We start from the raw sequence: 17,117 nt of genomic DNA on the forward strand, positions 1-17,117 counted from the left end.
GAGTGTTGAGTAGCCAGGAGGGGTCAAAGGACCACATGGGTCCGTCAACGGCTCCTTCCTTGGCTAGGGAGTCTGCAAGGTCATTGTAGTGCTTGTCATCGCCTGGGACTCTGGAGTGTCCTGGAACTTTCTTCCAGAAGATCTGTAGATCATGTGATGTCACCAAGTGATCACATGTCATGAAAAGCTCTTTGTGTTTTACCACCTTTTTGTTGCTTGTGAGAAAACCGTTCTGTTTCCACAGAGCGAGATGACACAAGAAACTGAGTCGAGCATAGTTAGAGTCAGTGCAGATGACTAGCGTCTGGATGGAGCGTTCCACTGCCATCTGTAGGCCTATTAGGATTCCAGCTATCTCTGGATGAAACAATGGTCTCTTTTGATGTCACATCACTCTTTATGTGCATTCCTGTTGATGATGCAGTAGAGGTGGTCAGTTTAAAATTAAAATCAGACACCACTCTGAGCAGCAGGACCACACTTTCTACAGAACAACTGTGTCAACTCTTGAAACTGTGCCTGCAGTCAACCTACTTCACATATGGGGAGCAATATTATAGGCAGAAACATGGGTGTGCTATGGGGTCTCCAGTTTCTCATATTGTTACCAATCTGTACATGGAGGAGGTAGAAAAGAGAGCCTTGACGTCCTTTTCAGGGACACCACCAAGTCATTGGTTCAGGTATGTTGATGACACCTGGGTTAAAATTAAATCTCTGGAAGTCCAACATTTTACTGACCACATCAACTCTGTGGATAAATACATCAAGTTCACACGAGAAGATGTAAAAAATGGCAAGTTGGCTTTCTTGGACTGTGAGGTCTCAGTCTCTGATAGAGGACATTTGCAAACTGAGGTGTACCGCAAACCCACCCACACAGACCAGTATTTGCAGTTTGACTCCCATCACCCTTTGGAGCACAAGTTAGCAGTCATTAGGACTCTGTATCACAGAGCAGACAGCGTCCCCACTAGCTCAGGAGCCAGGCAGAAGGAGAAATCCCACACAAGACAGGCTCTAGAGCAATGTGGATATCCTAACTGGGCCTTCCTGAAAGCAGAGAAGAAACCCAAACAGGACTCCAGTCAGCCAACAGGTGAAAAGGAGGAACCCAGACCCAGACCAGTGGTCATTCCATATGTTGAGGGAGTATCAGAGAAACTGAGACATTTATTTTCTAAATATAACGTCCCAGTGGCTTTTAAACCCCAAAATACATTACGGCAAAGACTGGTTCATCCCAAAGATCCAGTCCACCGGCACAAACAGAGTAATGTTGTGTATGCTGTTCAGTGTCAGGAGGGCTGTGATCAGTCTTACATCGGGGAAACTAAACAGCCACTGGCCAAAAGGATGGCCCAGCACAGAAGATCAACATTATCAGGCCAGGACTCTGTGGTCTACACTCATCTCCAGGCCAGCGGTCACTCTTTCAGGGATGAAGATGTGCACATCCTGGATAGAGAGGAACGATGGTTTGAGAGAGGAGTAAAGGAGGCCATCTTTGTGAAAAGAAATCGTCCATCGTTAAACAGGGGTGGAGGCCTACGTGTTCAATTGTCCCCCTCTTACAATGCTGTGATTGCTAGTATCACTCAGCCCTCTGTGAATAGTAAACAGCCATCAGTGTGCTAATGATCCATCGTTAGGCTGATGGTCCTTCTTGAGCATGTGATCAGCTGGTTTTGGTTGTCAGCAGCAAAACTGGTTGATCCACTCTGAGAAGGTGCTATTTAAGAGACTGAGCTGAATACAGCTCCTCAGACTGAGGAAGTCTCTCGGATGAGAGACGAAACGTTTCTACATTTTTTTGTTGTTTTGCTTTGTTTTGTTTTTTTGAATGTCCAGAGGACCAGATTTAACTTTTTTAGATTTTTCTACCTGGATTATTGAGCATGCATCAGGATATCCCTAAAGCCCCACACCACAGGCTCGGAGAAGCCCCGGAATGCCACCCATGCACCCTCCCGCACACAAATAGCATCGCGCACCGTGAATGTCACATCAGGCCAACCAGCCAGCACCCCGTCGAAGTAAAGCCACGTCCCCGACCGCCACCACGCACTACCAACGACCACACACACAACCACAGCCGACCTCCTGCCAGAACTCGGCAGCCACCTCAGCCAAAGGGCTTGCCATGAACAGAACATCTATGGGATATCTTTAGGTCCATCCAACAGATCCAGGTTGCTCATCAGAATGTCCAAGAGTTCAGTGGTGCCCTGATCAGTATCTGGAAGGAATTATATCCCAGGACAGCATCTGTCATCTTATTTAAGGATTCAAGGATATTTTATTGTCATACAAAGACTTTAAGAAACCCCTACTGTTAAGGTGTTTAGGCGCGAATTGCCAATCTACATATGTGTGTGTGTGTGTGTTATCTCACTCAGCCTTATAACCTGAATCTCTCACTCACTGCTCATTGAATTGAGAAAGCTCCTCGAATGAGGAGAGAAACGTCTTCTGTTACAAATAAAGTCCAGTTGTTTTTGTATTGAACGCTTTTTAAATTGTCATACCAGCTCACATTTGCATGTTTATGGTATGAAATTCAGACTCAGGTCCAAGATCAAGAGGCCTAACAATTAATAAATAAATAAATACAAAAGAGTACAAATATATGTAATAAATAAAGTTTTTTAAAAAGTAAGACAAAGCTGAATTAAGTGCAGCTCGAGTTCAGAAGTCTGACAGCTGCAGGGAAGAAAGATTGGTTACGTACTGTAACCCCAGATTCTATGAGTATAGGCGCAGCACTTTAAGGCTATCGCTAGTGGGTTTATCCCGTCGCGTGCAGCGCAGCACTGAAAACTTTAGTCCGCGCCCACCGTGTGTGTGGGCCCCACCCCCGGTCCTTATAAATTATGGTAAGACCGGGCAATCGGCTCCCAAATAGCTTTTTTCTTCAGCCATTTAGGAACCAGTGAGGCCCAGAGCTTAAAGGGCTGCACCTATACTCATAGAATCTGGGGTTACAGTACGTAACCAACGTTCTATTTCGTATAGGCTTCGCCCTTTAAGGCTATCGCTAGTGGGTTAAAGGCAAAGCAGGATGTAGTCTATGCCTCACTGGGACCATTCAGACACAACATGAAGCACCTGCTTGCACAAAAAACATTTCATCACTCAGCCTTCTGTGTGCGTAATTACGCGCTCTGTGTGCGTAATTACGCGCTGCGTAATTGCGTGCTCCATGCACAGGAGCGCCCCGGACAGAAAAGATCTCTGGTGAGGAAAAAGGCTGAGATAGCAGACCTGTTGCTGTGAATAGGAACAATTCAATTCAATTCAATTCAGTTTATTTATATAGCGCCAAATCACAACAAAGTTGTCTCAGGGCACTTTACAGAAACATTCACATACATAAAAGCCAATTAGTAAAGTTCTCTATCTAAGGAATCCAGCAGACAAGTTGAATCTTGGCTTCATTGCAGTCTCCCATCCTGAGCAAGCACAGTGGCAACAGTGGAAAGGAAAAACTCCCTTTTAAAAGGAAGAAACCTCCAGCAGAACCAGGCTCAGGACAAGCGGCCATCTGCTTTGACCGGCTGGTTGAAAGGACAGGAAGGAGAGAAAGACGAACACAGAATGGTTAACAACGGAGGTTACGAATTGTAACAGTGTAATGATGAACAGAGCATGCCAACAGCTCCTCAGGATGAACCAATTAATAACAATAAAATCAGCAGTCATGAACTTGTGGCTGATAATAAATATCTCACACTGTGACTGCATGCAGGCAGATTTGAGCTCAAAAGTGAGGCTCCATGAAACAAATAATAATCATTCTGTCAGAATCCTGAGAACAGAATGGGTCATGGAGAAAGTAGAAACATCACGTAGATAAAAACGAATAATTGAACACGGCTATGACCAGGCAGCCGCCATACAAAAATCCTCCACTGTCATCCCTGAATGCAGAGCCATGGAGGATGAAAACCCCCTGGTGGAATGCGCTGAGATTCTCTGGAGGATCCAGTCCAGATGAACTGTAAGCTTCATAGATAGCCTCACACAACCAGTGTGAGAGGAGCTGGGTGGATAGAGGACGTCTTGAAGAGCTGTCCCTGTAATGCACAAACACAGGTTGAAAGCGGCACAGTGCGGCCATGTGCGCCACGTAACACGAAAACGCACGCATGGGACAGAGGAGGTGAGATGTTGCTTCCTTTTCAGAATTATGAGGAAGAGAATGAAACCCATCCAAGGTTATCACTCTAGATCTGAATGAGCTTGTGATGCTTTTCAGAGCAGGGTTAAAACACAGTACAGCTGAACTCCAGTCAGCTTGAATTCTGAGACATGAGAGAGCAACAGAGAGAGCAGATAATCACTCACTCCCTTTGCCGACTTCAGAACTAACAGCAGGACTGTTTAAAGTGACAGAAATTTAAGTGAGACCTGATGTAAAGGCTCTAAGGGAGCTTTGATCAGAGCGCGCAGGACCATCGTTAGGTCCCACTGTGGAGCTAGTGGACGTGACACAGTTCTGTGTCTCTGTACACCTTTCAGAAAACGCTTCATCAGCAGGTGGTTAAGAACTGTTCTGTCACAGAAAAACCTAATGACAGGAAGAAATAGCTGCAGCATAAGTTTTAATTGTGCTGAACGCTAAATTTCTGTCCATCAGTTGCTGTAGAAATGACAACACGCCACCTAGTGGACAGAGAGAGACAGAGAGATGGCCTCCACTCCTTTCTCTACGCACCAGCACTGAAAAACTGTCCATTTGATATGTACAGGGTTGTGGTGGAAGCAGCTCGTGTGCTCTGAAACGTACGCACCACATCCTGTGGGAGGCCCATCTTTTCTAAACGGATCCGTTCAGCGGCCAGACCCAAAGATGCCGACCTATTTCTGGGTAACCCCGATCGCTCTTCCTGCCTAGAGAAGAGTGCCCCCCCACAGCAGTTTCTACGGCTGACCCGATATCAGTCGCTGCAGATTCGGGAATCACGGAGCGCTTATGCGTTCAGGAGCTACAAGGATGACTGACGGTTCTTCCTCTCGGACCCGGTCCAGGGTCCGTGATATCAGTAGGACTGGAGGGAACGCATAAACAAACATTTTTGGCCATGGGCTGTGAGCGAAGGCGTCCACTCCTAACGGTGGGTCGTCTCGTGGGCTCAGTGAGAACACCATACAGAACACCATGGACTTTGTGGATAAGGTGAGGGATGTCATCATGGAGACTGATGAAACAATGGTCTCTTTTGATGTCACATCATTCTTTATGTGCATTCCTGTTTATGATGCAGTAGAGGTGGTCAGTTAAAGATTAAAATCAGACACCACTCTGAGCAGCAGGACCACGCTTTCCACAGAACAACTGTGTCAACTCTTGAAACTGTGCCTGTAGTCAACCTACTTGACATATGGGGAGCAATATTATAGGCAGAAACATGGGTCTGCTATGGGGTTTCCAGTTTCTCCTATTTTGGCCAACCTGTACATGGAGGAGGTAGAAAAGAGAGCCTTGACGTCCTTTTCAGGGACACCACCAAGTCATTGGTTCAGGTATGTTGATGACACCTGGGTTAAAATTAAATCTCAGGAAGTCCAACATTTTACTGACCACATCAACTTTGTGGATAAATACATCATGTTCACACGAGAAGATGTAAAAAAAACGGCAAGTTGGCTTTCTTGGACTGTGATGTCTCAGTCTATGATAGAGGACATTTGTAAACTGAGAAGTACCGCAAACCCACCCACACAGACCAGTATTTGCAGTTTGACTACCATCACCCTTTGGAGCACAAGTTAGGAATCATCAGGACTCTGTACCACAGAGCAGACAGAGTCCCCACTAACTCAGGAGCCAGGCAGAAGGAGAAATCCCACACAAGACAGGCTCTAGAGCAATGTGGATATCCTAACTGGGCCTTCCTGAAAGCAGAGAAGAAACCCAAACAGGACTCCAGTCAGCCATCTGGTGATAAGGAGGAATCTAGACCAATGGTCATTCCGTATGTTGAGGGAGTATCAGAGAAACTGAGATGTTTATTTCCTAAACATAATGTCCCATCTGTTCATCGATCCATCCATTTTTTCCGCTTATCCGAGGTCGGGTCGCGGGGGTAGCAGCCTAAGTAGGGAGGCCCAGACTTCCCTTTCCCCAGCCACTTGGTCCAGCTCCTCTGGGGGAATCCTAATGCATTCCCTGGCCAGCCGAGAAACATAGTCCCTCCAGCGTAACCTGGGTCTTCCTCTGGGTCTCCTCCCAGTGGGACGTGTCCGGAACACCTCACCAGGGAGGCGTCCAGGAGGCATCCTAAACAGATGCACGAGCCACCTGAACTGGCACCTCTCGACGTGGAGAAGCAGCGGCTCTACTCTGAGTCCCTCCCAGATGATCGAGCTTCTCACTCTATCTCTAAGGGAGAGCCCAGACACCCTGCGGAGAAAACTCATTTTGGCCGCTTGTATCCGAGATCTCGTTCTTTCGGTCACAACCCAAAGCTCATGACCATAGATGAGAGTAGGAACGTAGATAGATCGGTAAATTGAGAGCTTCTCCTTTTGACTCAGCTCTCTCTTCACCACGACAGACCTGTATAGCGCCCACTTCAATGCAGACGCTGCACCTATCCGCCTATCGATCTCACGTTCCATTTTTCCCTCACTCGTGAACAAGACCCCAAGATACTTGAACTCCTCCACTTGGGGCAGGACCTCCTCCCTGACCCGGAGAGGGCACTCTACCCTTTTCCGGCTAAAGACCATGGCCTCAGATTTGGAGGAACTAATCTTCATCCCGGCCGTGTCGCACTCGGCTGCGAACCGCTCCAGCGAAAACTGTAGATCACAATCTGATGAAGCCAACAGGACTACATCATCTGCAAAAAGCAGAGACGTAATCCTAAGGCCACCAAAACGGATCACCTCAACACCTTGGCTGTGCCTAGAAATTCTGTCCATAAAAGTTATGAACAGGATCGGTGACAAAGGGCAATCTTGGTGGAGTCTATCTCTTACTGGGAACAAGCCCGACTTACTGCCGGCAATGTGGACCAAGCTCTGACACCGGTCATACCTAACAGCCCATATCAAAGGGCCCGGTACCGCATACTCCCAGAGTACCCCCCACAGGGTTCCCGAGGGACGCAGTCGAACACCTTCTCCAAGTCCACAAACACATGTAGGCTGGCTGGGAAAACTTCCACGCACCCTCCAGGACCCTGCTGAGAGTGTAGAGCTGGTCAAGTGTTCCAAGACCAGGATGAAAACCGCACTACTCCTCCTGAATCCGAGGTTCGACTATCTGATGGACCCTCCTCTCTAGAACCCCCGAATAGACCTTACCAGGGAGGCTTAAGAGCATGATCCCCCTATAGTTGGAGCACACTCTACGGCCCCCCTTTTTGAATAGGGGGACCACCAGCCCGGTCTGCCAATCCAGGGGAACTTCCCCTGATGTCCAAGCAATATTGCAGAATTGCATAAGCCAACACAACCCTACAACATCCAGAGCCTTAAGGAACTCCGGGCAAATCTCATCCACCACTGGGGCCCTGCCACCAAGGAGCTTTTTAACCACCTTGATGACCTCAGCACCAGAGATTGGAGGGCCTGACCCAGAGTCCCAAGGCTCCGCTTCTTCAGTGGAAGACGTGCCGGTGGGATTGAGGAGGTCTTCAAAGTACTCTGTCCACTGACCCACAACATCCCGAGTTGAGGTCAGCAGCACACCACCCCCACTATAAACAGTGTTGGTGGTATACCGCTTCGCCCCCTGAGATGCCGGATGGTGGACCAGAATCGCCTCGAAGCCGTGTGGGTCATTCTCCATGGCCTCTTCGAACTCCTCCCATGCCCGAGTTTTCCCTCAGCAACCACCTGAGCCGCATGTCGCTTGGACATGCCGGTACCCATCAGCTGCTTCCAGGGTCCCACAGGCCAAAAGGCCCAATAGGACTCCTTCTTCAGCCTGACAGCATCCCTTACCGACTGTGTCCACCACCGGGTTCGAGGGTTGCCACCGCAACAGGCACTGACAACTTTGTGGCCGCAGCTCTGGTAAGCCGCCTCGACAATAGAGGCACGGAACATGGCCCACTCGGACTCAATGTCCCCCACCTCCCCCGGAACATGTTCGAAGTTCTCCCGGAAGTGGGAGTTAAAGCTCCGTCTCACAGGAGACTCTGCCAGAGGTTCCCAGCAAACCCTCACAATACGTTTGGGTCTGCCAGGTCTGACCGGCATCCTCCCCCACCATCGGAGCCAACTCACCACCAGGTAGTGATCAGTGGACAGCTCCACCCCTCTCTTCCCCCGAGTGTCCAAGACACGTGGCCGCAGATCAGATGAGACAACGACAAAGTCGATCATCGAACTGCAGCCTAGGGTGTCCTGGTGCCAAGAGCACATATGGACACCCTTATGCTTGAACATGGTGTTCATTATGGGCAATCTATGACGAGCACAGAAGTCCAACAACAGAACACTACTCGGGTTCAGATTGGGGGGGCCGTTCCTCCCAACCACACCCATCCAGGTCTCACTGTCATTGCCCACGTGAGCATTGAAGTCCCCCAGCAGAACAAGGGAGTCCCCAGGAGGTGCACTTTCCAGTACCCCCTCCAAGGACTCCAAAAAGGGTGGATAATCTGAACTGCTATTTGGTGAATAAGCACAAACGACAGTCAGAACCCATCCCCCCACACGTAGGCGGAGGGAGGCCACCCTCTCATTCACCGAGGTAAACCCCAACACACAGGCACCAAGATGGGGGGCAATAAGTAGGCCCATTCCTGCTCAGCACCTCTCACCAGGGGCAACTCTAGAGTGGAAGAGTGTCCAACCACTCTCAAGGAAACTGGTTCCAGAGCCAGAGCCATGCGTAGAGGTGAGTCCGACTATTTTTAGCCGGAACCTCTCAACCTCCCACACCAGCTCAGGCTCCTTCCCCACCAGTGAGGTGACATTCCACATCCCAATAGCCAGCTTCTGTAGCCGAGGATCAGTTTGCCACCACCCATCCCACATTGCACCAGACCCATTTGGCCCCTCCCCCAGGTGGTGAGCCCATGGGAAGGGGGACCAATGTCTCCTCTTCGGGCTGTGCCCGGCCGAGCTCCATGGGTAAAAGCCCGGCCACCAGGCACACGCCCACGTGCCCCACCTCCAGGCCTGGCTCCAGAGTGGGGCCCCGGTGACTCACGTCCGGGCGATGGAACATCAAGTCCATTTCTTTTATTCATCATAGGGGTGTTTGGGCTGCACTTTGTCTGGTCCCTCACCTAGGACTTGTCTGCCTTGGGTGACCCTACTAGGGGCGTAAAGCCCCTGACAGCATAGCTCCTCAGATCAGTGGGACACTCAAACCCCTCCATCACGGTAAGGTGGCAGCCCAGGGAGGGCATAATGTCCCAGTGGCTTTTAAACCCCAAAATACATTAAAGACTGGTTCATCCCAAAGATCCAGTCTCCCGGCACAGAGTAATATTGTATATGCTGTTCAGCGTCAGGAGGGCTGTGATCAGTCTTACATCGGGGAAACTAAACAACCACTGCCCAAAAGGAATATAAAAGCACAATACTGTCTTAAATTGTACTATACGGTATAAAAATATTTAAAAAGTATATCTATAAAATAAAAAAATAAAAAAAGAGCTCCTGGGTCCCCTCCTATTCTCTTTATACCTGCTGCCACTTGGTGCTATTTTCCGGAAACACAACATGCTGTAGGGTTTTGATATTTTCCTTCCACCAGGTTCCTGAAGGCAGGGGTGGCGCTGATGAGCAGCCGCAGCTGAGGCCAGTTTCCCTAATTGATGCCAGGAGTACTTAAGGCTCCAGTGGAGCTCCAGTCAGTGCTGGAGCATTGTTCTACCTGCCGGTACATATGCCTCCAGCCCTGTATAGTGCTTAAAGATTAAGAAAGACTTACCTTGTTTTGTGTCCATGTTTTCAGAGTCTGGATGTACCGGATCCTGTCCTGTTATTCGAAGTATTGAAAAAGACCCTGAGGAGATACTTACCTGTGCTTCCTGGTGCTCAGCTGCCTGAACTCGCCTTCCACCACTTGCCTTTGCAGTCTGCCTTCTCATCATCCTGGAAGGAGCAAAACCCTCAGCCATCCAACAGCCATACAAACTACCTGAACTGTAAGCCTTTCAAAGAACCTAAACATTCAGTTATTGGACCAAATCCTCATCAATGAATAATCCTCCTCCTCTGTCTTCACAGACCCTGAACCTGTTTGTAAATAGTTTATTTTCTATCACTGTAAATAAACATTTTCAATTACATTTGAGTCTGGTCCTGTTTTCCTCTCAGTCTGTTCACCTGGGTAACTCCACATTATAACAGAATGCTCCAGCCAGAAATCACCCAGAACATGACTTAGAGAGAACAGTCCCAACTCTCCCTGTCCTCACAGGCAAAACGCATCGACAACCATGATGCGGCCCTGCAACAGATCCTGGAACTACAGAAGAGTAATCAATCCAACCTCCAGGAGATGGGAGGTATGGTTTTTGCTTTAACTCAAAAAGTTTCTACACTGTTACCTACGTCCCAGAGTGTTCCACCAGAGAACCCCAATCCTCAAGTCACAACCAGAGTCGTGGACACCCAGCCCAGTGAGATAATTTTCAGACCTTCTGATTATTTTTCTGGTGATCCCGATCACTGTGGTGGTTTTCTTCTGCAGTGTCGCTTGGCTTTTAATCGAGCTCCTAAGACTTATGCTTCAGACGCTTACAAGATAACATACATTATAAATCAATTAAAGGGGGATGCGCTTCGATGGGCCAACGCCCACCTGTCAACTCGATCTGTCGAGACTCTAACTTTTGCCTGTTTTCTAAAAGATTTTGAACTTGTGTTTGATCATCCACTCCAGCAGGAGGAAGCAGTGAAGCGCCTCCTGACATTACGGCAAGGCAGAAGGTCCATCGCCAAACACGCTCTCGAGTTCCGGATTACTGCAGCCCAAACTAAATGGGATGAGTTGGCTTTAAGAGGTACCTTTCTTCATTCATTGTCCGATTACATTAAATATCAGATTGCCGCCCGAGACGAACCCAATAGTTTGGACGAGTTAATAAAATTGGCCACTCGTCTGGATAATCGCCGTTTAGAACGGAATAGTGAAAAGAACTACAATTCCCAGAGAACCCTTGTTTCCGGATTACGTCTCACACCGAAAAGCTACGACTGCTACACTGCTGGCTCAACTCCTGTTTTTGAGGCTCGTTTTACTCAGAGGAAGTCCGTTCATTCTTCAAACGAAGTTGAGGTGGAACCTATGGAGATCGGACGAGCTCACCTAACACCAGAAGAGAAACAGGGACGTAGAAAAGCGCGAGCCTGCATGTACTGTGGTAAGATTGGACATTTTTTCGCTCGTTGCCCGCTCTGGGGAAACAAATTCTCTCACCATTAAGGCAGGAGATCTTGGTGGGAAATTCTTCTCTTTCTCCTGCACCTCGTTTAACACTCCCAGTGACCATTTTATCTAAACAATGACAACTTCCGATTGCAGCACTCATCGATTCCAGAGCGGAACAAAACCTCATCAGCAGAGACCTGGTAATCCAGCTAGGCTTACCTACCCAGAACCTAACGACCCCGATGAGAGTTAATGGAATTACAGGACAAAGTCTCACCCAGGTCCACAACCTCACTCAGGATATTCATTTTATCACCTCAGGAAATCACCACGTGTGGGGTAGGTTCTTCATTTTTGACTCTCCTTCTTCACAACTTATATTGGGTTTCCCTTGGTTAAAGACTCACAACCCCGTGATTAACTGAGAGACAAAAAGAATTGAAAGATGGAGCTCTTTTTGTTTAAATAATTGCTTACGGTCAGCCATTTCCTCCTCATGTAAAAAGACAGAGGAGATACCAGAAGAATCTGATTTGTCCAATGTTCCTTCCGCATACCTTGATCTAAAAGCGGTATTTAGTAAATCTCAGGCAATATCTTTGCCTCCTCACAGACCGTATGATTGCGCCATTGATCTGCTGCCGGGAGCTCCCCTCCCCTCTAGCAGATTGTTTAACCTTTCAGGCCCAGAAAAAGAGACTATGAAGAATTACATAGAAATTACATAGAAGAGTCATTAAATTCCGGTATTATTTGCCCCTCTACTTCCCCTGTGGGAGCGGGATTTTTTTTTGTTTCTAAGAAGGATAAGACGTTAAGAACCTGCATTGATTATAGAGGGCTTAATCAGATTACTGTTAAGAACAAGTACCCCCTGCCTCTGATCGACTATCTATGAACAACTTCATTCAGCCACTATTTTCACAAAACTGGACCTTTGTAACGCCTATCATCTCGTGAGAATAAAAGAGGGAGACAAGTGGAAGACAGCCTTCAAGACCCCGTTAGGACATTTTGAATACCTGGTCATGCCATTTGGCCTCACCAACGCCCCAGCAGTTTTTCAGGCTCTAGTTAATGATGTTCTCCGTGATTTTCTGAACCAGTTTGTCTTTGTGTATTTGGACGACATTCTCATTTACTCCACTGACCCCGTACAACACACCCATCATGTCAGGTCAGTTTTACAAAGACTTTTCGAAAATCAACTCTATGTGAAGGCTGAAAAGTGTGAGTTCCACATCTCCACAGTCTCATTTCTTGGTTTTATTTTTGAAGGAGGACAATATCGCACAGACCCCAACAAGGTTAAGGCAGTGGTGGATTGGCCCGTCCCGGAAAACCGAAAGCAGCTGCAACGATTCCTGGGATTCACCAATTTCTATAGGAGGTTCATTAAAGGGTACAGTCAGGTGGCAGCCCCCCTCACTCAGCTCACCTCTACACTACGGACCTTCAGGTGGACTCCCGAAGCCGATTCAGCCTTCAACAAACTCAAGGATCTGTTCTCCTCTGCTCCTATCCTCTGCCACCCTGACCCCAAGAGACAGTTTATTTTGGAGGTGGATGCTTCCGATACAGGGGTGGGAGCTGTCCTGTCTCAGAGATGTAGAGAGGATAATAAAATACATCCCTGTGCTTTTTTTTCTAAACATTTGTCTACGGCTGAACAGAACCATGATGTGGGAAATAGAGAACTCCTGGCCGTCAAGATGGCTTTAGAAGAATGGCGACATTGGTTAGAGGGCACTGAGGTTCCATTTCTCATATGGACGGATCACAAAAACTTGGTTTACATTCAAAATGCTAAACGTCTTAATCCTAGACAAGCAAGATGGTCCCTGTTTTTCACTCGATTTAACTTCTCTCTCACCTACAGACCCGGATCAAAAAATGTCAAACCAGATGCTTTGTCCCGCCAATTCTCAGCATCAGATGACAGTGAGAGGGAGGTCAGCATCATCCCTTCGTCCTGTGTGGTTGGTGCACTCTCATGGCCTATAACTGAGGAGGTCGTGGAGGCTCAAAAGGCGGAACCGGATCCCAAGACCGGCCCCGAGGACAGGATGTTCGTGCCTTCAACGGTGAAGGCCCGCGTTCTCGATTGGGTTCACACCAACAAATTGTCTTGCCATCCTGGAACCAAGCGCATGATGGCTCTAATAAAGAGACACTTTTGGTGGCCCACTATGAGTCAAGACGTTAAAGAATTTGTCTCCGCCTGTCAGACCTGCAGCAGAAACAAAAGTGGACATAAACCACCCGCAGGCTTGCTTCAGCCCCTCCCTACTCCTAGTCGGCCGTGGTCCCACATTTCCTTGGACTTTGTTACCAGGTTACCTCCATCAGCAGGCCACACAGTCATCCTCACTATTATCGACAGGTTCTCCAAGGCTGTTCATCTCGTTCCCCTGACCAAGCTACCCTCCGCCTTAGAGACAGCCCAGTTGTTGGTACAACATGTATTTCGTATTCATGGCATTCCTGCTGACGTGGTATCCGACAGGGGTCCACAGTTCATTTCTCAGGTTTGGAAAGCATTTTGTAATTCTTTGGGTGCCTCGTCTAGTCTCACGTCTGGTTATCATCCCCAGTCTAACGGCCAATCAGAAAGATGCAACCAGGAGATCGAGTCTACCCTCCGGTGCATCATCCAGGAGAACCCATCTGCATGGTCTCAACACCTGGTCTGGGTAGAGTATGCCCACAACACGCATACCTCTTCTGCTATCGGGTTGTCTCCATTTGAGGCCTCCCTGGGTTATGCACCCCCTCTCTTCCCCAGCCAGGACGTTGCTGTACCATCGGTACAGCACCATTTCAGACGCTGTAGACGCATCTGGCGTCAAACCAAGGCAGCGTTACTTCGCACCGTGGCTGCAACCAAGAGGATGGCAGAGCGCCACCGTTCCAAGGCTCCATCCTACTCAGTCGGCCAAAAGGTATGGTTGTCCGCCAGAGACATTAATTTAAAGGACTATCCCAAGAAGTTGGCCCCTCGGTTCATTGGACCTTTCCCTGTTGTCAGAATCATTAATCCGTCTGCTGTCAGGTTGAGTCTTCCTGCTTCTAAGCGCATCCATCCAACCTTCCATGTTTCACAGATTAAACCTGTTCTAGAGAGCCCTCTGTGCCCTCCTGCCAACCTCCCTCCTCCCCCCCCCGTCTCATCGACAATCATCCTGCATTCTCGGTACGCCATATCCTAGACGTACGACGCAGGGGTAGGAGGTTCCAGTACTTAGTGGACTGGGAGGGATATGGACCGGAAGAACGGTCCTGGATCCCCAGATCCTTCATCCTGGACCCCAGCCTTATCACCAATTTTTTTAGAGATCACCCTGAAAAGCGCCAGCGATCGCCACGAGGCGATTCTTGAGAGGGGGGTTCTGTAGGGTTTTGATATTTTCCTTCCACCAGGTTCCTGAAGGCAGGGGCGGCGCTGATGAGCAGCCGCAGCTGAGGCCAGTTTCCCTAATTGATGCCAGGAGTACTTAAGGCTCCAATGGAGAACCAGTCAGTGCTGGAGCATTGTTCTACCTGCCGGTACAAATGCCTCCAGCCCTGTATAGTGCTTAAAGATTAAGAAAGACTTACCGGATCCTGTCCTGTTATTCGTAATATTGAAGAAGACCCTGAGGAGATACTTACCTATGCTTCCTGGTGCTCAGCTGCCTGAACTCGCCTTCCACCACTTGCCTTTGCAGTCTGCCTTCTCATCATCCTGGAAGGAGCAAAACCCTCAGCCATCCAACAGCCATACAAACTACCTGAACTGTAAGCCTTTCAAAGAACCTAAACATTCAGTTATTGGACCAAATCCTCGTCAATGAATAATCCTCCTCCTCTGTCTTCACAGACCTTGAACCTTTTTGTAAATAGTTTATTTTCTATCACTGTAAATAAACATTTTCAATTACATTTGAGTCTGGTCCTGTTTTCCTCTCAGTCTGTTCACCTGGGTAACTCCACATTATAACACATGCCCTTCCACTTCTATGCCGATGACTGTCAAATTTACTTCCCCCTAAGACACAATGGTACATGCTCTATTCAACCGCTGCTCGACTGCCTGGCTGACATCAGGGACTGGATGGCTTTAAACTTCCTAAGTTTCAATGAAAAGAAGTCTGAAGTCATGTTCCCTCCCAACGACACAATCACAAACCACTGCATCGACCTTTCCGCTCTAACCCTGTCAGAAAAACAAAGAGTCACTAATCTGGGCGTGATAATGGACCCTTCCCTGAAACTTAACAATCACGTAAACATGATTGTTAAATCATGCTTCTTCCAAATGAGGCGGCTGTCTAAACTGAAGCCCATATTGTCCAAAAATAACCTGGAGACAGTAATACACGCATTCATTAAATCTAAGCTTGATTACTGCAATTCGCTCCTGTTTGGTATCAGTCAGACCTCCATTGCATGACTACAACTGGTCCAGAATGCAGCAGCCCAATTTTTAACCAGTACAGGCAAAAGAGAGCACATTACACCAGTTTTGGCCTCACTGCACTGATTACTGGTTCACTTTCAAATCCAGTTCAAAATACTCATGTATGTCTACAAATCACTGAACAGTGTCGCCCCCCCCCCCCCCCATCTCTCTGATCTGCTACAACCGTATGTTCCACCGCGTTCCCTGAGGTCAGTGGACCAGTTGCTCCTCACAGTTCCAGGATCTTGTATTAAGCGCAGAGGTGACAGGGCCTTCTTTGTAGCAGAACCTAGACTTTGGAGCGAGTTAACTCTGCTTGTCAGACAGGCCCCCTCCCTCTCGGTTTTCAGGTCCTGTTTAAAAACCCACTACTATTCGGTGGCTTTCAACACCAGATGATCTGTGTTTTGATCCTGTATGCTCCACACTGGTTTGTCGTCATTATTTGCATCGTTTTTATGTCTATATTATGATTTACCTCATTTTGTATATTGCTTTGTGTGTTACCTGTTTTTCTGTCTGTACAGCACTTTGGTTGGCCTTGTCGCTGTTTTAAGTGCTTTATAAATAAAGTGGTATGGTATGGTAATACAGGCCTCTAACTGTTCAATCGTCTTGGGCCTTCTTTGTCGCACCTTCCTCTTTATGATGAGCCAAATGTTCTCTATAGGTGAAAGATCTGGACTGCAGGCTGACCATTTCAGTACCCAGATCCTTCTCCTACGTAGCCATGATGTTGTGATTGCTGCAGAATGTGGTCTGACATTATCGTGTTGAAAAATGCAGGGTCTTCCCTGAAAGAGATGACGTCTAGATGGGAGCATATGTTGTTCTAGAACCTGTACATAGTTCTCTGCATTAATGGTGCCTTTCCAGACATGCAAGCTGCCCATGCCACAAGCACTCATGCAACCCCATACCATCAGTGATGCAGGCTTCTGAACGGAGCGTTGATAACAACTTGGGCTATCCTTGTCCTCTCTGGTCCGGATGACATGGCGTCCCAGTGTTCCATAACGAACTTCAAATCGTGACTCATCTGACCACAGAACAGTCTTCCATTTGGCCACACTCCATTTTAAATGACCCCTGGCCCAGTGCAAATGTCTGAGCTTGTGGAGCTTGCTTAGAAATGGCTTCCTCTTTGCACTGTAGAGTTTCAGCTGGCAACGGCAGATGGCACGGTGGATTGTGTTCACTGACAATGCTTTTTGGAAGTATTCCTGAGCCCATTCTGTTATTTCCTTGACAGTGGCATTCCTGTCTGAGGTGCAGTGACGTTTAAGGGCCCGGCGATCAAGTGTATCCAGTAGAGTTTTACGGCCTTGA

This window comes from Nematolebias whitei, chromosome 18, assembly GCF_014905685.2.
Source record: "Nematolebias whitei isolate Nwh7 chromosome 18, NemWhi1, whole genome shotgun sequence".
In the NCBI taxonomy this organism is placed as follows: domain Eukaryota; kingdom Metazoa; phylum Chordata; class Actinopteri; order Cyprinodontiformes; family Rivulidae; genus Nematolebias; species Nematolebias whitei.